This window comes from Oncorhynchus mykiss, chromosome 2 (assembly GCF_057628025.1).
Source record: "Oncorhynchus mykiss isolate SJ-2025 chromosome 2, ASM5762802v1, whole genome shotgun sequence".
In the NCBI taxonomy this organism is placed as follows: Eukaryota; Metazoa; Chordata; class Actinopteri; order Salmoniformes; family Salmonidae; genus Oncorhynchus; species Oncorhynchus mykiss.
The window spans coordinates 26,651,070-26,662,500 of NC_143023.1; the positions used below are offsets into that span (position 1 = coordinate 26,651,070).

At 44.5% G+C, this 11,431-nt stretch overlaps 1 protein-coding gene and 1 long non-coding RNA gene across 8 annotated transcripts in view; one reads left to right on the forward strand and one right to left on the reverse strand.

Annotated features, from left to right (window-relative positions):
• Positions 1-11,431, reverse strand: part of LOC110485571 (oxidation resistance protein 1A) — a 210,629-nt gene that overhangs the window by 75,350 nt on the left and 123,848 nt on the right. The window lies entirely within an intron of this gene.
• LOC149984923 (uncharacterized) lies at positions 8,408-10,495 on the forward strand. The gene is made up of 2 exons (XR_016490925.1): positions 8,408-8,801; positions 9,763-10,495. It is a non-coding gene; the product is annotated as an uncharacterized LOC149984923 (long non-coding RNA).

Sequence of the window (11,431 nt, forward strand, 5' to 3'; positions counted from 1 at the left end):
GTCGTTCGGTTTCAAACAACATTAAGTTTGGGTGTTTAATGTATCTCTCCTTTCACATTAAAGACATTAAGGAGGTTTGTATCTGATTAAATGAGTAATCTACTGCCATTCTATCCATTCTAATGGGACCTTAGAATTTATTCTAACTTCTGTCATTTGGTTATTAGCTCATCATATTAACAACTGTTATACATTATATAAATGTATCGGATTGTAAGAATCTCTAGTTAAGAGGACCAGCTACGGTTTGTATTGGTAACTACTTGTCTCTCTGATCGCAAGCAATCTCTTCATTACCAAACACAACACAACTTGTTGTACAGGGATCCATGCATGATCTAGTGTTACCAGTTGCCTCTGTAAGCCCTAGCCTAACATGCTGTGTGTGTGTGTGTGTGTGTGTGTGTGTGTGTGTGTTTTGTGTGTGAGAGAGGCTTTGTCATCGTCAAAGAGTGGTGCTGAGGCTGGACAGAGTGTTCATCTGACCAGTTTCCAGTGAGAGCCAGGTAGGCTGGCTGTATAATCCCCAGAAGAGGAAGGATTTCACTATGAAACAACAAACAACAAGCCCACAGGCAGCTCCCCCGTCAACCGTCTGGTTACATAACCTGTTCACAACACATTGTGAAAGCACACACACAGATGCACACGCAAGCATGTACACACAGACACAGACATACAGACACACACAGATGCACATGCAAGCATGTACACATAGACACACAGACACAGACACACACAGACACACAGGCACACACAGACATCTGTGCATTTCTCAACAACATAAATTCTGTAAAAAACAGAAAATAAAATAACTCATGCAATACAGATACACCTGCTGGCAAACACACACAACCCGCGTTTCACTGTGTAATAATTGAGAGATGGACTGAAATAAGTGTTATAAACTAGACTCCTAGTTTATAACTAGATAGAATATGAATAGAGAGTGCTTGGAAATTAAGATGCCATTTCTCCTTCGAGCAGTATGTTCCATACAACTGTCACGTTCGTTATAAGGACCAAGGCGCAGCGTGGTATGCGTACATTCTTCTTTATTTAAAGAATGAACACTGAACAAACTAACAAAATAACAAAACGAAATGTGAAGCTATACGAACGAGTGCTGACAGGCAACTACACATAGACAAGATCCCCAGAAACACCAAAGGGAAATGGCTACCTAAACCCCAGACAATACAAAACTAGCGTACCCACCCTAGTCACACCCTGACCTAACCAAAATATAAAGAAAACAGAGATATCTCAGGTCAGGGCGTGACAACAACTGTCTTTGGGGTCTTCGAAAAGCACTATATACAGTCGGAAGTTTACATACACTTAGGTTGGAGTCATTAAAACTCATTTTTCAACCACTCCACAAATTTCTTGTTTACAAACTATAGTTTTGGCAAGTCAGTTAGGACATCTACTTTGTGCATGACACAAGCCATTTTTCCAACAATTGTTTACAGACAGATTATTTCACTTATAATCACAATTCCAGTGGGTCAGAAGTTTACATACACTAAGTTGACTGTGCCTTTAAACAGCTTGGAAAATACCAGAAAATGATGTCATGGTTTTAGAAGCTTCTGATAGGCTAGTTGACATCATTTGAGTCAATTGGAGGTGTAGCTGTGGATGTATTTCAAGGCCTACCTTCAAACTTAGTGCCTCTTTGCTTGACATCATGGGAAAATCTTTCCAAATGCCTGAAGGTACCACGTTCATCTGTACAAACAATAGCACACAAGTATAAACACCATGGGACCATGCAGCCGTCGTACCTCTCAGGAAGGAGAAGCTTTCTGTCTCCTAGAGATGAACGTACTTTGGCGCGAAAAGTGCAAATCAATCCCAGAACAACAGCAAAGGACCTTGTGAAGATGCTGGAGAAAACAGGTACAAAAGTAACTATATCCACAGTAAAACGAGTCCTATATCAACATAACCTGAAAGGCCGCTCAGCAAGGAAGAAGCCACTGCTCCAAAATCGTCATAAAAAAGCTAGACTACGGTTTACAACTGCACATGGGGACAAAGATTGTACTTTTTTGGAGAAATGTCCTCTGGTCTGATGAAACAAAAATAAAACTGTTTGGCCATAATGACCATTGTTATGTTAGGAGGAAAAAGGGCGAGGCTTGCAAGCCAAAGAACACCCTCCCAACCGTGAAGCACGAGGGTGGCAGCATCATGTTGTGGGGGTGCTTTGCTGCAGGAGGGACTGGTGCACTTCCAGGAGGGACTGGTGCATACTTCCAAAGTTGTGACAAAATGGCTTAAGGACAACAAAGTCAAGGTATTGGAGTGGCCATCCACAAAGCCCTGACCTCAATCCTATAGAAAATTTGTGGGCAGAACTGAAAAAGCGTGTGCGAGCAAGGAGGCCTACAAACCTGACTAAGTTACACCAGCTCAGTCAGGAGGAATGGGCCAAAATTCACCCAACTTCTTGTGTGAAGCTTGTGGAAGGCTACCCAAAACATTTGTCCCAAGATAAACTATTTAAAGGTAATGCTACCAAATACTAATTGAGAGTATGCAAACTTCTGACCCACTGGGAATGTGATTAAATAAATAAAAGCTGAATTAAATCATTCTCTCTACTATTATTGTCACAAATATCACCGAAGGTGGCTCCCTTTCCCGTTCGGGTGGCGCTCGGCGGTCTACTAGCTGCCACCGATCCTTTTTCCCTTTTTGTTTGGTTTTGTCTTTTTGTTTTCACATGTTCCTTGTTGGGGTTTTTGGGTTGGTGTTATTTAAGTTCGATTAGCCCGCTTGTGTTTGTGCGGGCTTGTGTGTGTTAATTAAGGTGTTTGTTATTGTGGGTCTTCCGCTGTCCGTTTTTGACCAGTGTATATGTTAGGTGGAGTGTGTTACGCCTGTGTTTCGGCGTCACCTATTTGTACATTTTGTTGGTTGGACATTAAAGCGTGGTTTTTCCCGTATCCTTGGCTCTGCGCCTGACTCCGCACCCACTCACTCTTTGGACGTTACAACTATTCTGACAATCCACATTCATCAAATAAAGTAGTGATCTTAACTGATCTAAGACAGAGCATTTTTACTAAGATTAAATGTCAGGAATTGTGAAAAACTGAGTTTAAATGTATTTCGCTAAGGTGTATGTAAACTTCCGATTTCAACTGTACATACATGTTATTACAATTGAATAACAGAGAGAGGCCAGTAAAAACAGTGTTACAACTAGGATGACGTGAGAGAGACAAAGACTGTTTACTGTGGTTAGCACTAGGAGTCTTTCAGAGAGACAGGCAGGCATCGGTCTTCACAATGGCTGCAGTCACAGGTGGAACTGGGCCTGTCACACAACACCTCCTTCTCTCCTCCTCTCCGGTACATCTCTTCATCGGGAAAGTATAGCTTTCTCTCCAGCCCCTCAAAAGCTGTCAACAACAGTAACACAACAGATGATTCTGTTTCTCAGAAAGCGGTGCCGAATATTCATGAAGCTATGAATCCATGTTGTGGAAAATGTCTGTTAGGAATGTGACAACGCCAAATTTAATCATGTGGATGAACTGGCTGTCTGTTTACATCACATACTGGACTTATATAACCATCATTAATGTCACTTAGTCATTCAAATGGCATTTTATTCCCTACAGTGCACTACTCCTGACCAGGGCACATAGTGTTCGGGTCAAAAGTAGTGCACTATATAGGGAATAGGGTGACATTTGGAATGCACACCTTAATAACTGCCATTATTCACGCTTGGTTTTAAACAAACCGCCCTCACTTGAAAGTCTGCTTTCAGTCCTTTGTATTTTCTCATACAAAATGGAGTTCTAATGCTCTCCTATAACAAGAGCTTTTTTATGATATGCCATTTGCTCTCCACTCTGCGGTTAACCTCAGTAGCAGTAGTTACTGTAAGCTGCAGTGCAGAGGGTGAGCGGGGACTGCAATTACCTAGCCCCTTCATCAGGCCTTGGCCTATGTGCTCGCAGTGTGGGAGTCAAGGCTACCAATCATAGTCCAGAATTTTTTTTTGCTCTCTTGGACTCATAGGTAGTCAATTTAGTGTTCAAGGCCATTACTGGGGCCGAGATGGACCCCGCCTCAGCTGCCTTGCCTTCCCAGAGTCACTGCTCCTAGAACCAGGGTAACTATAACTAACATTACCACAGCATTATTGACTCTTTATGTCGTGCATACATGCTTTATGAATGGTACATATCACCACTCTAAGTAAAGTGTTACTATTCAGTGTCAGCATTCTCCTGATATTGGGAGAAAAGAACCCGTAACAAAGGAGAATCATCCCATCAGAGACACGGTTCTATTTTCAGAAGATAAGCCTCTTGTCACAGTCAATTGTGTTCTTATATGCTTCAGGGTTTGTTTTTTTCAACTCTTCCACAATTCATGAAACTTATGCTGTTTTGGTTCAGTTGGTGGCAGATTTTAGACCAAAACTCTGAAAACTTTTGATCTGATATATTATTGATGAAAAATGATGCAGTTAGTGTGGAATACAGAAATAGGCTTGGAAAACACCCTCAACTCGACAAAGAGTTATAAAAACACGCGCTGCACATTTAAGATAACAAAATGTTATTTCATTTTGAGTACAAACATTATCAGAACACGAATACTATGTCATAAATGTTATTGTTCGCCATTTCTAAATGGTTCCAGAGAAAAAAAGCATCCATCTATAGATTAGTTCTATTAAACCCAATGTACTAGACTGGACTGGAGAGCATCTTGAGTGTTGGGAGAGGACCAAAGCAAAGCTTGGTTGTGACTCAGCCACAGCCACCGCCAGCCCGCCACACTCATTCCATCCGTTGCATTGATTCCTCTTTTTGCCTCTGGGACAGCGCAGTTGTCCTGGTCTGTTGTGATAGATCACTGCATCGTGAGAGCCAGAGCCATCTTTCACCAGCAACTATAACCCCCCGTCCCCAGCTCATGGTCATTCATCTATCCTCCTGTGGCCGTGGGTGTCTGTACAGTGGCTGTCTCAGGCTCCACTGGGAGACTGGGTGGCCCCAGGAATAATGACCAGGGGTGCACAGTGACCATCAGCTCAGCTCATCTCTCTCTTGTTCTCTTTCTCGTTGTCTCTCTCTCTCTCGTTGTCACATTATGATATGAGGAGAGGAGGAGAGGAAGAGAGAGGAGGAGGATAGGGGATGTGGAAAGTAGAGGTGGAGAAGAATAGAGGAGGAGGGGAAAGAGGATAGGAGAAGGAGAGGGGAAGATGAGAGGTGGAGAGGAGAGGAGGAGGAGAGGGGAAGATGAGAGGTGGTGAGGTGAGGAGGAAGAGAAGAAAAGATTAGAGGTGGAGAGGAGAGGAGGGGAAAGAGGATAGGAGAAGGAGGGGGAAGATGAGAGGTGGAGAGGATAGGAGAAGGAGAGGGGAAGATGAGAGGTGGTGAGGAGAGGAGGAAGAGAAGAGATGATTAGAGGTGGAGAGGAGAGGAGGAGGGAAAGAGGATAGGAGAAGGAGAGGGGAAGATGAGAGGTGGAGAGGATAAGGAGAGGGGAAGATGAGAGGTGGAGAGGAGGATAAGACGCGGGGAAGATGAGAGGTGGAGAGGAGAGGAGGAGGGGAAAGAGGATAGGAGAAGGAGGGGGAAGATGAGAGGAGAGGAGGAGGAGAGGAGAATATGAAAGGTGGAGAGGAGGAGGGGAAAGAGGAGAGGAGGAGGAGGAGGGGAGAAGATGAGAGGTGGAGAGGAGAGGAGGAGGAGAGGGGAAATAGGAGATGAGAAGGAGAGGGTAATATGGGGAGGTGGAGAGGAGAGGAGAAGGAGAGGGGAAAGAGGAGAGGAGAAGGAGAGGGGAAGATGAGAGGTGGAGAGGAGAGGATAAGGAGAGAGGAAAGAGGAGAGGAGAAGGAGAGGGGAAGATGAGAGGTGGAGAGGAGAGGAGAAGGAGAGGGGAAAGAGGAGAGGAGAAGGAGAGGGGAAGATGGAGAGGTGGAGAGGAGAGGAGAAGGAGAGGGGAAAGAGGAGAGGAGAAGGAGAAGGAGAGGGGAAAGATGAGAGGTGGAGAGGAGAGGAGAAGGAGAGGGGAAAGAGGAGAGGAGAAGGAGAGGGGAAAGATGAGAGGAGAAGGAGAGGGGAAGATGAGAGGTGGAGAGGAGAAGGAGAGGGGAAAGAGGAGAGGAGAAGGAGAGGGGAAGATGGAGAGGTGGAGAGGAGAGGATAAGAAGAGAGGAAAGAGGAGAGGAGAAGGAGAGGGGAAGATGGAGAGTTTGAGAGGAGAGGAGAAGGAGAGGGGAAAGATGAGAGGAGAAGGAGAGGGGAAAGATGAGAGGTGGAGAGGAGAGGAGAAGGAGAGGGGAAAGAGGAGAGGAGAAGGAGAGGGGAAAGATGAGAGGAGAAGGAGAGGGGAAGATGAGAGGTGGAGAGGAGAGGAGAAGGAGAGGGGAAAGAGGAGAGGAGAAGGAGAGGGGAAGATGGAGAGGTGGAGAGGAGAGGATAAGAAGAGAGGAAAGAGGAGAGGAGAAGGAGAGGGGAAAGATGAGAGGTAGAGAGGAGAGTTGTCTGTTTCTAAGAAAGGTTTCATTTCAGGAGGTAAAGATGAACATCAGACATGCACCACTGCTCTCGTCACGCAGGCAATTTATTAAAACAATAAAGCCTAGCCCCACTATAACGCTGACAGCTCTACATGCTGAGACAGGGAGTGGGAAGAGACAGGGAGTGGGAAGAGACAGGGAGGGGGAAGAGACAGGGAGGGGGAAGAGACAGGGAGGGGGAAGATACAGGGAGGGGGAAGAGACAGGGAGGGGGAAGATACAGGGAGGGGGAAGAGACAGGGAGGGGGACATCTCAGTGAAATAAACAAAATCCATTGTACTCATTGAACTCTGAGGCTGGAATTAATTGGTTTCTCTTTAAGTCAGACACACTCATATATTTCATCATTATCTTAAACATTCCCAAGAATCATAATGCCAAAATGACGACGACTGTCGTTTTAGCTGCTCTTCTTCCTCCCTCTCCTCCCCCGTCATCTGGAGTATATGAGCAGCTGACTGATACAGTATGTGCATCACCAATGGCACCATATCCTCTATATCCCTATGGGAACTGGTCAAAAGTAGTGCATTATATAGTGAATACAGTAGAATGACATTTGGGACACAGTCAGTGGCAACTTGGATTTAAGAAGGCATCACCCAGTCTATTTGGACACATCACCCAGCCTGTCCCGTCCATCAAATTGACAAACATGACAAAGGATCTGTACTCAATCAGCTATCTTAAAAACCCCTTTGACCCTCTCCATCCAGCACTATGATATCACTGCTTCCATCCACAACACAGGGCCTAAATTGGATAATAAATCTCTCTTCTCTGAAATACGCTAGATGGGTAATTTGTTGGTTAAATGATGAGTTGGGCAGGCACGTATTGGATGAGTTGAGATGTATGTTGTTATCGCCATTGAATTCATTACAATATAGTCAAACTGACAGATACTATTGGCATGTAGGCTAAGCCCTGTATCACATTTCTTTGGGACAGTAGAACTGATTGTAAGAGTCCAAGCGAGCATGAAACACTATAGCGTATAGTCTATTCTCTGATGCAGCACCAAAGAGAATGTTCTGGGCCGACACACTAACATTTAACAAGATTAATGAAAGCACTGTCCACTGACCCATGTTGTGTAGACTGCATACTGCACTGTTAGCTAAATCTTGTCCCGCAGATATATTCTTCCCCTTGGATAAACTAGTACATGGCCAACCCGGGACCCTGGACTGCATAAAATACAAAGTCTCATTAGAATAAGGAGATGGGAGTTCAAGGAAGGGTGTTGAGATGGTGCAGCGCAACAGTGGCGTGTATTCATGGGTGCCAATGGAAGCCAGGCTTTCCCCCAAAATTACAACAAAAATATATGATAAAATCATTGATATCCTTCATCTCTGTGTTTTATCATTTTCCTTTCATTTGCAAGAGGCTGAATGTATCTCACCGGAGAATGCATCCAGGCGAGCGAAACTGTCTCTGTATGTGTAGGCCATCTATCCGATGCTGTCTGGTCAAAAAGAGTATGACATTGTTGCCGCCTGGACCAATTCACCTCTTGGGGCTAGGGGGCAGAATTTTCACTTTTGGATAAATAGCGTGCCCAATTTCAACTTCCTGCTACTCATGCCAAGAATATAAGATATGCATATTATTCATAGATTTGGATAGTAAACACTCTAAAGTTTCTAAAACTGTTGGAATCATGTCTGTGAGTACAACAAAACTTATGTAGCAGGCAAAACCCCGAGGACTAACTGTTCAAAATTATATGTTTTTTTCCTCTCTCTGTTCCCTGACTTGTTATTGCCAAGGGATATTTCTTACTGTTTTCAGTTCCTACCGCTTCCACTGGATGTCACCAGTCTTTGGAATTTGGTTGAGGTTATTCCTTTGTTCAATGAAGAAGTAGGCCAACTAGGAACTGGGTACACTTTTGTTAGTTGCGCAAGACGTGAAAAGTGGCGCTGGTTTGTTTTTGTTCCTGTATTGAATACAGATTGCCCCGTCTACAATTTGATCGATTATTAATGTTTAAAAATACCTAAAGTTGTATTACAAAACTAGTTGGAAATATTTTGGCAAAGTTTATAGGCAACTTTTGAAATATTTGTAGTGACGTTGCGTTTTTTGTGAGCTGTTTTTTTCTGAATCAAATGCGCTTTATAAATGGACATTTTGGATATATATGGACGGAATTAATCGAACAAAAGGACCAATTGTGATGTTAATGGGACATATTGGAGTGCCAACAAAAGAAGCTCGTCAAAGGTAATGCATGTTTTATATTTTATTTCAGCGTTTTGTGTAGTGCCTGCAGGGTTGAAATATGCTAGCTCCTTTGTTTACTGCTGGTGCAGATGGTGCAGGCTCTCAGATAATAGCTTATATGCTTTTGCCGAAAAGCATTTTTAAATCTGACATGTTGGCTGGATTCACAACGAGTGTAGCGTTATTTGAGTATCTTACATGTGTGATTTAATGAAAGTTTTAATTTTATAGTATTTTATTTGAATCTGGCACTCTGCATTTTCCCTGGCAATTGGCCAGTTAATTGGTCCTTTCCTAAATTAGCCATGGTTTTAATTAAAACACTTAATTATAACGGCAACTCTGATGCAACCATAAACTTATACATTGTGCCCCTGGCCTGAGAGGATGGAAGTTCAATATGCAGCTAGATGTAGAAGGCTAATGTTAACTTGCTAAAGTTTCGTCAACATGAAAGAGAGAAGGATGGCATTGGTGTTTCTCTACAAGTAGAGTAAACAAGTTTTTCTACTTGCACGAACACACACACACACACACACACACACACACACACACACACACACACACACACACACACACACTAAACATAGGTGATTTGATGATGTTGAAATGGTGAAGTTGAATTGAACTTGCAGTAACTCTCCGTGGTTCTAAATCAATAGTTGTTTAGTTGTCAAAAAATGTCAGAAACGTTAACTTGCTTGACCATGCTGTAAGTCATTTAACAGTTGTTACATGCAATATGCTTTGTGGACTTCACCGGTCAGAGGTTGCTCTCTGGTTTTGTGGTGAAACAAATGTGTTGTTGAATTTATCTGCCACTGTGTCTTCTTATTGTCTCAGCCTTACGAATATATATCACAGTGGCAAGGCAGTTAACTAACAGGTTATAGAGCAAACAACCCCATTATCAAAACACATAGATTGTAATAACGCTTTTTTTCTGGCTTGGCTTCCCCAGTGATTTTACCTAGGCACCGCTACTGGATCAGAATAAAATCACATGCAGCTGAAAGGGGTGTTCACATTTCAAGGACTGCAAGGCTACTGCTGGACCTGGGCCTTCCCCATGCCTCGGCCTCAATTGGGCCTTGATTGGGCCGAGGTGCTGCCTCCACACTAACCTCTGACAACAAGACACTTCCGAAGAGATCTGGTCAATAACAGGGGTCTAATCTAGTGCTAATCACCTACTTAGAGGAATCAATCACAATACTCCTGTTATGGGACTGTATTATGGGAAACACAGAAGGACAGTTTCTCCATTGAGGAAGTGTTTTAGTCTAGGACTAGACTTAATCTGTGTCTTGGATACCTGCACAGTTGAAAATGACATGTGTGCTGTAGCCAGCTCCTATGGCTAAATAAATGTGTAAATAACCTTAACAATTGTGTGAATGGTAACATTTGTATGTTCCTTACTGGCATCAGGCCTACAAGTGCCATTCTGAAACCAATTAATACACTGCTCAAAAAAATAAAGGGAACACTTAAACAACACAATGTAACTCCAAGTCAATCACACTTCTGTGAAATCAAACTGTCCACTTAGGAAGCAACACTGATTGACAATACATTTCACATGCTGTTGTGCAAATGGAATAGACAACAGGTGGAAATTATAGGCAATTAGCAAGACACCCCCAATAAAGGAGTGGTTCTGCAGGTGGTAACCACAGACCACTTCTCAGTTCCTATGCTTCCTGGCTGATGTTTTGGTCACTGTGTCTGTCAGCGTAGTGTCCAGAGCATGGAGGCGCTACCAGGAGACAGGCCAGTACATCAGGAGATGTGGAGGAGGCCGTAGGAGGGCAACAACCCAGCAGCAGGACCGCTACCTCCGCCTTTGTGCAAGGAGGAGCACTGCCAGAGCCCTGCAAAATGACCTCCAGCAGGCCCCAAATGTGCATGTGTCTGCTCAAACGGTCAGAAACAGACTCCATGAGGGTGGTATGAGGGCCCGACGTCCACAGGTGGGGGTGGTGCTTACAGCCCAACACCGTGCAGGACGTTTGGCATTTGCCAGAGAACACCAAGATTATCAAATTTGCCACTGGCGCCCTGTGCTCTTCACAGAGGAAAGCAGGTTCACACTGAGCACATTTGACAGACGTGACAATCTGGAGATGCCTTGGAGAACATTCTGCTGCCTGCAACATCCTCCAGCATGACCGGTTTGGCGGTGGGTCAGTCATGGTGTGGGGTGGCATTTCTTTGGGGGGCCGCACAGCCCCCCATGTGCTCGCCAGAGGTAGCCTGACTGCCATTAGGTACCGAGATGAGATCCTCAGACCCCATGTGAGACCATATGCTGGTGCGGTTGGCCCTAGGTTCCTCCTAATGCAAGACAATGCTAGACCTCATGTGGCTGGAGTGTGTCAGCAGTTCCTGCAAGAGGAAGGCATTGATGCTATGGTCAGGCCCGCCCGTTCCCCAGACCTGAATCCAATTGAGCACATCTGGGACATCATGTCTCGCTCCATCCACCAACGCCACGTTGCACCACAGACTGTCCAGAAGTTGGCGGATGCTTTAGTCCAGGTCTGGGAGGAGATCCCTCAGGAGACCATCCGCCACCTCATCAGGAGCATGCCCAGGTGTTGTAGGGAGGTCATACAGGCACGTGGAGG